The sequence below is a fragment of the Psammomys obesus genome, unplaced genomic scaffold (genome assembly GCF_907164565.1).
Source record: "Psammomys obesus unplaced genomic scaffold, mPsaObe1.curated_primary_1811, whole genome shotgun sequence".
Taxonomy (NCBI): Eukaryota; Metazoa; Chordata; class Mammalia; order Rodentia; family Muridae; genus Psammomys; species Psammomys obesus.
Window position 1 is genome coordinate 5,996,859 of NW_026596073.1, and position 11,111 is coordinate 6,007,969.

At 41.0% G+C, this 11,111-nt stretch overlaps 1 protein-coding gene across 1 annotated transcript in view; it reads right to left on the reverse strand.

Moving 5' to 3' along the window:
- The window catches only part of Glipr1 (GLI pathogenesis related 1), a 29,082-nt gene extending 18,519 nt beyond the window's left edge, over window positions 1-10,563 (reverse strand). The window contains exon 1 of the mRNA XM_055626050.1: window positions 10,533-10,563. The gene's annotated coding sequence lies outside the window, so the exon portion shown is untranslated. The remainder of the gene's footprint in view (window positions 1-10,532) is intronic.
- Between the last annotated feature and the right edge of the window lie 548 nt (window positions 10,564-11,111).

The window sequence follows — 11,111 nt, forward strand, 5'->3', positions numbered from 1 at the left end:
GTGTGTGTGTGTGTGTGTGTGTGTGTGTGTGTGTGTGTGTGTGTGTGCAGCATTTCTGTCTCCTTGTCATAGAGGTTTGGGAGGATCAAATGAATTGCAACTCAAATACACTAAGCTCCCAAACTGTATATTGGGGTTAATGATAGAAAGCTAAAAGCTATCAAGGGTCTAGCCATAAAAAGGAGCTATGAGGTGAGGTTAAGAGTGATTCCAACCCATTTGTCTTTTTGATCATCTTCCCTGGGACCTCCTTCATGCTTAACTTTTTTAGATGTATAGATTTTAGTATGTTTATCCTATATTATATGTCTAGTATCCACTTATAAGTGAGTATATACTGTGTGTGTCTTTCTGCTTCTGGGATAACTCACTCAGGATGATCTTTTCTAGTTCTCACCCTTTGCCTACAAATTTCATGATCTCCTTGTTTTTAATTGCTGAGTAGTATTCCATTGTGTAAACGTACCACAATTTCTGTATCCATTCCTCAGCAGAGGAACATCTGGGTTGTGTCCAGCTTCTAGCTATTACAAATAAAGCTACTATGAACATGGTTGAGCAAATGTCCTTGTTGTGTACTTGAGTATCTTTTGGATACATTCCTAGCAGTGTTATAGCTGGATCTTGAGGAAGCACTATTCCTAATGGTCTGAGAAAGCACCAGATTGATTTCCAAAGTGTTTGTACAAGTTTACATTCCTACCAGCAATGGAGGAGGGTTCCCCTTTCTCCACAACCTCTCCAGCATGTATTGTCACTTAAGTTTTTGATCTTAGCTATTCTGATGGGTGTAAGGTGAAATCTCAGGGTCATTTTGATTTGTGTCTCCCTGATGACTAAGGACATTGAGCATTTCTTTAAGTGTTTCTCTACCGAGAATTCTCTGTTTAGCTCCATACCCCATTTTTAAAATTGGATTACTAGATTTGTTGTGTTTTAACTTCTTTAGTTCTTTATATATTCTGGATATTAGCCCTCTGTCAGATATAGAGTTGGTGAAGATCCTTTCCCAGTCTGTAGGCTGTTGTTTTGTTCTGACAACAGTGTCCTTTAATTTACAGAAGCTTTTCAGTTTCATGGGATGGACATTGGAAGAAGGAGAAATCAGGAAGCAGGACAGGAGCATACCACAGAGGGTCTGATACCAGCAGTGTATCAAAGCAGATGCTCAGACTCATAGCTAAACTTTGGGCAGAGTTCAGGGAATCTTATGAAAGGAGAGGGAGATAGTAAGACCTGGAGAGGACAAGAGCTCTACAAGAAAAGCAACAGAACCAAAAAATCTGGGCCCAGGGTTTTTTTCTGAGACTGATACTCCAACCAAGGACTATTCATGGAGATAACCTAGAACCCCTGCACAGATGTAGCCCATGGCAGTTCAGTGTCCAAGTGGGTTTCCTAGTAAGGGGAACAGGGACTGTCTCTGACATGAACTCAGTGGTATGCTCTTTGACCACCTCCCCCTGAGGGAGGAACAGCCTTGCCAGGCTACAGAGAAGGACAATGTAGCCAGTCCTGGTGAGACCTGATAGGCTAGGGTCAGATGGAAGAGGAGGAAGACCTCCCCTATCAGTGGACTTGCAGAGGATCATGGGAGGAGATGAGGGAGGGAAGGTAGAATTGGAAAGGAACGAGGGAGGGGGTACAGCTGGTATACAATGTAAATAAACTGTAATTAATATAAAAAATAAATTTAATTAAAAAAAGTGATTTTAATACAGGCTGTTAGCCTAAATAGGATGCACAGAGGGGTGTGAGGTCAATAGGAGAGGATACACAGAAAGGGCAGAGATAACATCCTTCCTCTAGAATCCTGGTTCTCAACCTTCCTAATGCTGTGACCTCTTAATACATGTGTTCCTCATGTCATGGTGACCCCAACAATAAAATTCTTTTCATTGCTACTTCATAACTGTAATTTTTCAACTGTTATGAATTGCAACGTAAATGTTTTTTTGGAGACATGGGTTTGCCAGAGGGGTCATGACCCACAGGTTGAGAAACATTGAGCTAGCATATAATTTTTTTGCTGACACTAGACTCAGGTGAGGAATAAGCAAACAGTAGGAAGCTCACAGAAGCATGGCTATTGCTACATAAGCAAACAGCCTTGCAAGACACTTATGTATCATCTCAAATATTATCTAGGATGCTGTTTCTAGTAACATAGCTTTCTAACATATCAATAAAGACTAAGTATTTTCTTTCTTTTTTAACTTTTAATTTTTTTAAATTTATTTTTTATTCACTTTACATCCTGGTTGTAGCTCCATCACTGCATTCCTCCCAGTCCCCTTCCTCCCCTTCCAATTCCTCAGAAAAGGGGAGTTCCCTTCCCCATCCACCCCAGCTCATCAAATTACCAACCATTTTCTTGTCTGAGGCTCAGGCAATGTTTGAATCTCTTTGGTAATAATCACCAGTGAGGAGGTTCTTCCTCATAGAACCTCCTCCCCTGATCCTGTTTCCTCTCTTCTTGGTCTGTCAGCTACACTATCTGGGTGTTGAACTCAGAAGAAAAAACAAATTCCCACAGGAGAGCAGCAAACTTAGTGCCATTTGTGGTTGCTTCGGCAAGCATGCACCTCTCACGAGTGAACATTATCATTGTGAAATTTGCCCTAGTTTTCTTTCTGTTGCTTTGATAAAACATGGAGCAAAATGTCTTGGGGAAGGAAAGGACTTACTTGGTTTTGTAATTTCACTCCACACCCAATCAGTGAGGGACATCAGGGCAGGAACTCAAATGAGAAGCAGAGTCTAAAGACAAATAGCACTTAGTGGCTTCATTTTACATTCTTAGAGCAGCCAGGACCTCCTGCCCTGGTGAGGCACTCCCCACAACAGGCTGGACCTTCCACATCAATTATGAATAAAATATATCCCCCCCCACCTCGACTTGCTAACAGGCCAACTGATGGATGCAACTTAAGGTTCCCTTTCCTCTTAGTAAGATTTTTGTTGACAAAATCTATTGAGCACAATAGTGAAACCATCAACTGCTGTTTTTCTCTGGTCTCCTAGAACTAATCTTCATGAAGGAAATGGCCATCAGAGGCCTTTTTGTTTTTTGTTAGTAGACAGAGCAATTTAACTCCTCAGACCCCACCCCCAGCTTCTCAATTCACATTGCATTGCTTCAGCCAAAGCCCAGAGGTGGTTTACCACAGAACAGCGGAAATGAACGTTGTCAGTTTCAGTTCTCTGAAGGTTTACAAGAGTTGGAAGAATTTCTCCACCCTTTGTCTTCAGTCTTTGCCATAGTGGCATTTTAGCACATTCACATATATGCTTTTCACAGTGGAGATACAGTAACTTTTGTAACAAGAAAATAAATACTATTTTGGAGAATCATATGTAAATTAACACACAGACACAGCAAGATAACCCTGTACACAGATAAAAGGAAAGCAGTACTCTCTGTGTCATTGTTATCATGGCATGAGAGGGTGAAGGAGAAAAGACATAGAATCTGCTATGCCCTTACCCTCTCTGAGTTTGGAAACATTTAGACTTTAAAAGTCTCTAGTACAGCAGTTCTCAACCTGTGGGTCATGACCTGTTTTGGGGTCAAATGATGTTTTCGCAGAGTCACCTAAGACCATAGAAAATATCAGCTATTTATATTACGATTTATAACACTAGCAAAAATAGAGTTATGAAGAAACAACAAAAATGTTATTATGGTTGAGGTTGCCAGAGGTGAGGAACTGTACTGAAGGGCCACAAAGGGGTAAGAACCACTGCCCTAGAGAATATTTTTTTCAGTTCCCACAATGATCAGTCAGACATCTATTCTTTTAATAAATACCATTTCAACATGGGTAGCTCATCCTGTTTTGTTTGATAGGTCTTACTCTTTAGACTAAGCTGGCTTCAAAGTTGTGATCCTCCTGCCTTAGCCTCTCAAGTGCTGAGATTACAGGCATGAGCTACCATCCCTGGCTTCTGACCATTGTTTTGTTTTGAGACAGAGTCCCTTGATTTTGTGCCCCTGCTTGTCCTAGAACTTGCTGTGTAGACCAGGCTGGTCTTGAACTCACAGAGCTCCACCTGCTTCTGCCTTATAGTGCTGGGATTAAAGGTGTGTGTACCATGTCCAGCAAGATTTTCTAATATACTGTTCTTTCAATCATGAGTACATGCACATTTGAGCACAAATATGAATTTTTTTTTTTTTAAAATATAAACTGCCCAGATGTCCCTCAGGTGAGGAATGGATACAGAAATTGTGGTACTTTTACACAATGGAATACTATTCAGCAATTGAAAACAAGGAAATAATGAAATTTTCAGGCAAATAGTGGGACCTTGAAAAGATCATCCTGAGTGAGGTATTCCAAAAGCATAAAGACACACATGGAATATACTCACTTATATAGACTTACACGATAAACACACTGAAATCTATACACCTAAAGAAGATAATCAAGAAAGGGGACCCAGGGTAAGATGATCAATTCTCACTTAGAAAGACAAATGGGATAGACATTGGATGTAGGAGAAAACAAGCAACAGGACAGGAGCCTACCTCTGAGGGCCTCTGAAAGACTCTACCTAGCAGTGTATCAAAGCAGATACTGAGACTCATAACCAAACCTTCAGCAGAGTGCAGGGAATAAGAAAGAAGGGGGAGTTAGTATGACCTGGAGAGGACAGGAGCTTCACAAGGACCAAATATATCTGGGCAAAGGGGTCTTTTATGCGACTGTTTTTCCAACCAAGAACCATGTATGAATATAACCTAGAACCCCTGCTTGGAAGTAGCCCATGGTAGCTCAGTATCCAAGTGTATTTTCCTAGTAAGGGGAACAGGGACTATTTCTGACATGAACTCAATGGCATTCTCTTTGACCTCCCCCCACCCCGAGGGAGGAGCAACCTTATTAGGCTACAGAGGAGGACTTTGCAGCCAGTCCTGAAGATACCTGATAAACCAGGGTCAGATGAAAGGAGAAGAGGTCCTCCCCTATCATTGGACTTGGAAAGGGGCAGGGAGGAGATGAGGGAGGGAGAGCAGGATTGGGATGGAATGAGGGAGTGGGATACAGCTGGGATACAAAGTTAATAAACTGTAACTAATATTAAAAAAATAAAACAAAAACAAAATATAAACTGTACAAAGACTTCATTGAGACCATCATTTTATGAATTTTATATAATTTTTCCATAACCACAATTTTCTAAGAATGCTTTTAGTTATTATAACTTCATAAATACTTCATGAGCTATATTTTCTATGTGTGATTGTACCATAATTTGCATATTATTTCATATATACTTTTGAATATTTGGATTCCTTTGAATTTTTTTATAAATAATGCTGTGGAAATGTTTATAAAGAGGAAATTATGTGCTATTATCTTTAGAACTTATACAATAACTTATATTATCATTAGCATATGCTTATCAGGATGACTTCTTATCTTAATCATAGACAATAGGATACTTATGTACATGTCTGGTTTTTCATATTGTTAGATAAAAGTAGAGTTTGATAATATTGAAAGAGGCCAGGATGATTTTATTTGGAAACTACTAGAGGAGAAGTCGTCTCAGCATGGAACAGGGCTCAACTTCAAATATAATAAAGACACCTGGGTAGTTAGAGTTTTGAAGCAAAGGACATCAAGGGGACAGCAGATGAGTGTTAAGACTGAGCTGACACTGCTGACAAGTATGGAAGTTCAGATGTCAAGACAGAGATAAGACACCTTCTAAGCTGACAAGAGAGCAATTTTGCTAAAGTTGGCCTATGCAGGTGTAGCAAAGGGCCAAAGGTCAATGCCTAGAACAGAAGTGCCTTTAAAGAGTCCTGACCAGTTTAGCCAGAGTCTTATCAGTACTCAGTATTTTTCCATTTCCTCCTTTTGTACCTTAGATTTTTAGCTTAGTGTTTCCTGACTTTTGCTCATCTTGGGGTACACTTTTTCCAAAGAGGGATCTGAACTGGAACCTTCATATCTGCCCTTTGACTTGCTGTGAAGTTACCATGGTAACACAACTTCCTCTTTGGCTCTTGAAACTGTTTAGCTACACAATCGCATCTTCTCAGCTGCTTGGATTTGACCCTGTAGCCAAGGATGACTTTGAGCTAGGGATCCCCCTGCCTTCTCCTCCAACTGCTGGTATTTCAGGTGTACACCACCACACCTCAAGAGCCAGAGTTAGAAAACTAGCTCCTATTCACACAGGAAATGCAAAAAGGGAAGTAAACCAGGTTGCGTCTTTTCATAGTGACAGTGGCTTTCAGACCTTGGTGTCAAAACAGGGGCTGACCTTAGTTTGCTTTTCCCAGTGTTTCTGGGCTATAGCATAGTAGGACAGCTACTACCTGATTCCACAGTGCTTCTTTTTCCCTGATGACATATTCTCCCTGCTAAAGAGTTTGGGCTGAATTATGTAATCTCATTTCCTGTATTTTCGGATACTGACATCTACTCTTCCAGCTTTGACCTTAGCTTCTAGACTGCCATTAACAAGCCTTTCTTTAGTAATGTTTGAGATATATAAAATTCTCTCCTTTACAGTTGGGAGAGACTTTGATGTGGCCTATAAAATCTGTATCTCTATTTGCATTATCTAGTCCTCTGCTGGACCAACTCCATTCTGTGGTTTTTAACAAACGAGTTGTGGAGACATAGCCTGGGCCTTACCTACTGGAATTGCTTCCGCGTCCAAATTCCTGTCCTTTGTTGTAACGTTGTCTTTCTTTGGTGCCTGAAGTCTGCGCTGTCTGCAACCATACTGATGGTGGCTTCAGGCTTCTCATATTTCTTTTGAGCCTGTCATCACCAACTCTAATCTATTTTTCTTTTGCAAGCCCAAGAGCCAGTGTGCAATAATTACAAACAGGTCATACCAGTATCTTCACTGCTCTCACTCTTAGTAGTGTAAGCAGGAAGCGGTAGTGTCAGAAGAAATCCCAATACACATAGATGCATGCAAACGATATGATGACATACGGGCATAAATACACATGAGTGTGCATTCATGTGTGTGTGCACACTCATGTATATTTATGCATGCATTCATGTGCACACACATGAGCACAAGCACAAGCACGCATACACAAAATTTAGAGAGGGCTAGAGAGATAGCTGTGTGGTTAAGAGCACTGGCTGTTCTTTTAGAGCACCTGGGTTTAATTCCCAGCACCCACCTGGAAGCTCACATACTCAGTCCTGGGGGATCTGATGCTTTCTCTGGCTTCCTCAGGCACTAGACACAAATGTGGTACACATATACATGCAGGCAAAATAGCTATACACATCAAATTAAATCAGAATGAAGGAAAAACAAGTTCAGAAAAAGGATATAAAGAAAGAACAACAACAGAATGCTGGGATATTTGATACACTCTGATTTCCCTTTCCTGGAATAGACATCATGGCCCTCACCAGTGTCCCATGAAACTAGAAACTAGGGCATTACTCTCCATGACTAGGAAATCCTGACAAGGGTAGAAGGACCTTTGGCTCCAGTGATTCTGCCTTTTGAAATGTCCTGGGCTTTCCCAGTGAGGATCCCCCCAGTTAAGGCCAATTATTCTCCCAATAAAAGGGAGAGATCTCTCAAACCCATTATATATGGCCAGCATCACCCTTTTACTGAAACTGGACAAATTCACAAGAGAAAGCTCTAGACCAGTGTTTCTTCCTAATGCTGCGACCTTTAATATAGTTTCCCATGTTGTAAACTTAGTAGTTTACAACTTAGTAGTTTCCCCCCCCCATGTAAACTTATTTTTCTTGCTACTTCATAACTTTAATTTTGCTACTGTTCTGAATTGTAATGTAAATATCTGATATTCAGAATAGCTGATGTAAAACCCCTGTGGCAAGGGTTGTTCAACCCCCAAAGGGGTTGATTCCCACAAGTGGACCAATCTCCTTGATAAGTAGATGCCAAGACTCAGCAATATGTTATCAAATCAAATTCAGTAAAACTTCAAAAAGGAATGTAACAGGATCAAGTTGGTTCCATTTTAGGGATGCAAAAATGGTTCAGCACAGTACATCACATCAAATGAATGGACACAGTCCAGTCTCAATAGACATAGAAAAGGCATTTGTCAAAATCTAACATTCCTTTATGACAAAATCCACAGACAAATTAGGCATCGAAGGATCATACCTTACCATAATAAAGGCTATACCTAATACATGTATAACCAAAATTGTACCGAGTGTGAGGCAGGTTGAACTGAAATATATTTTAAAGGCCCCATCTGCTTGTGTGGAGCTCGCAGGACATGCCACATTAAGTTGCTAATAAATGTGATTGCCTCTAGAAGGGTTGTATGAGCAGTTAAACCCAGACACGGCACTCTTGAAACGCTAACAAGACAGCCTTCAAGCACAGGCTGGTTCATTTTCAGTTTCGCTCTTTTGAAGCTGTCTTCTAAGCGAGAGAAAGTGTGTTAGTTGTACAAAATCTTATTCACTGTGGCCAAATGAGAAGTCACTTTTCTCAGCTCAGAAGTTCGAAGATTGCCAAGAGCAATCGAGAACCAGTAAAGCAGTAATAAGATACCAAAGGCAGTTTAAGCTCTCCCAGGATCCCTGCTTCATGATTACCAGCACACGGCCTTTCGACTAGTGTTTGTTTGTTTGTTTTTTTTTAATATGATGGTCACCCGATTCACCGCAGGCATGCAAACTTATCAGAGTAGGAATGCAACAGAGACAGTTTCTACTTTGTGCAGTATGTAGAAAAATGAGGTACTTCCAGAAAAATTATTCAGAATGATGTTGGCATTTTGAGCCAAACCCCATTGTTGAGTTATGACCCTCTGTCCTAGTTTGCTTTCCGTTGCTGTGATAAACACCATGACCGAAAAGCATTCTGGATAAGAAAATCCTGACTTCATTTCACAGCTTACAGTCCATCACCCAGGGAAGACAAGGAAGAAGACTGGAGACCAACAGAAGCAGAGGCCAAAGAAAAATGCTGCTTGCTACTGTCTTGCTAAAGCTGCCTTCGTATATAACCAGGACGGCCCACTAGCAGGTGAGCCCACCTCCAGTCCCACCCACATCAATCATTAACGGAGAAAATGTCTCATGGACGTGCATACAGGCCACTCTGGTGAGGGCAATTCCTCAATTGAAGTTCCCTCTTTCCAGATGTCTCTAACTTGTGTCAACTGGCCTAAACTAACCAGTGCAATTTTCAAAAAGTTGGATCTCACTCTGAATGGGGAAGTTCCTTGCAGGTGCATTTGAGTTAAAAGGAGCCTAATTGGGTTGCTTTGCCCAGCATAACTGCTGTTCTCAGGAGTCCAGACACAGAGAGAGGGCCTTATGAAAGCAGACACTGGCAGAAGAGGTCATGAGATGATGAAGGCAGAGAACAGGCTTATTTACCAGAAGGCAAGTAATTGCAGCAGCAACTACAAGAGTCATGGAAGCATCCCTTTGAGGCCTTGGAAGGAACATAGTCTGGCCAAGACCTGGATTTTAGAGTTGCAGCCTCCAGAAATGTAAGCAAAAACATTTGTTGTTAGTCATTTAGTTTCTTGTTCTTTGGTATAGTAATTCTAGTAAGTGAATACTGTACTTAGTCCTGATTTGGAGGGTGAGGGTATCACTTCCTTATGTTAGAGAGGGTGATAACATAGCACAGGATCTACTTAGAAACACAGTTTTCTTGAGTGTCACTCAGGGAGGTTTATATATATAAAACATTACTATACCAGTACGGCAGAATTAGTGAAGGGTTGATCCAGAGATCTTTACAGCGCAGTGTTGAGGTTTTAAGATGAGACAATGTTTTCTCATTTATCTGCAAAAAACATTTTCTTGCTTTTAAATAACATGAACTTGCTTGACAGATGATATCACATTTGAAACTGAAATTATAGTCTATTTTAAAAAGGATGGTTAATAACTGCTAGAAGTTTTAACATATAGTTTAGTATTAAAATAGGAGAGGAATTGTTATGCCAAGGCAACATATGAGTTGTTGCCATTAAACACAAGGTATAAAAATCATAAAACTGTTAAGATATAGTCCTTGTTAGAATGCAAGAGCATATCCTGTCAAGGGGAGGAGGGGAGAATTTAAGGATGTGGGAAAAGAATTTTAAGGAACAAAATACCAAACCAAAACCAACAACCATGAAAGAATAAAGGTTCCAGACAGAGAGAAGGGGGGAAAAAAGTACAGTTCCTACAGAGGGAAGAATTTAAGAAGGGGTGGGGTGGGGGTCAGTGGTGGAGCACTTGCTAACTATGCTGGGTCTGATGGCACAGAAATAAAAATTGAATAAATAAGGAGCTAATTTCCCGAACTGCACAGCTGCACTGAGACTTGCAGTGTTTCACTATTTACAGTACGGATTAACTATAATACCAAATACAATGCTGTTCATTTAAAGCCAATGGGGAAGACTTGTGTTTTTTTTTTCTAAGGTCCTTGGAAGTTACTACTCTGTCTTAAAAAGAAAGAAGCTGAACGGAACTGAGGACTGGGCAGCTAGCTAGTTTCAAGATGAAAGAGACATGCGAACAGAGGGACGGAAAACTTACCAGAGAGCGGCCACTGGGTAAGAAAGCTGTAACAGGAACTGATGAATTGCTAGAGGCTCTAGGTGACTAAACCTCTAAGCTTGCAGGAGATTGGGCAGTCATCAGTGAGTCACAGGCTGGGAGAGGCTTGTGGGCCCTGTCCCTCCAGAATGAACTATGAACTACTAGTGGATTCTAGGGGAGGGGCAGTCTTTGTTTGCAGTTGCTTATACACTGGGGCTTGGGGAGGGTTAGGTGATGGGAGGAAAGCAAGTCCACCAGGATCCAATGGACAGTTCCAAACTCTTGATCACAGCGGGGGGGGGGGGGTGTGCACCCTGTAAACTCAGAGGGCTACAAAACAACAAAATGTCATGAATGTGATAAAGAGACTTGTAGAAAAAGAATTGACAGTGGTGGGAGGGAGATAGGAAAGGGTTTGGGGCTGAGAGTTACCAGAATGCTGTTTCTGCACACTTTTGAAATTGTCCAGGAATATAACAGAAATTTTATATTCCCAACCTCCCAGGAACCCAGTCAAGGAAGCCCAGTGTCCTTTACTTTTCTCTCCTTATCTCCAGGAACTCTACCAGACCCTCA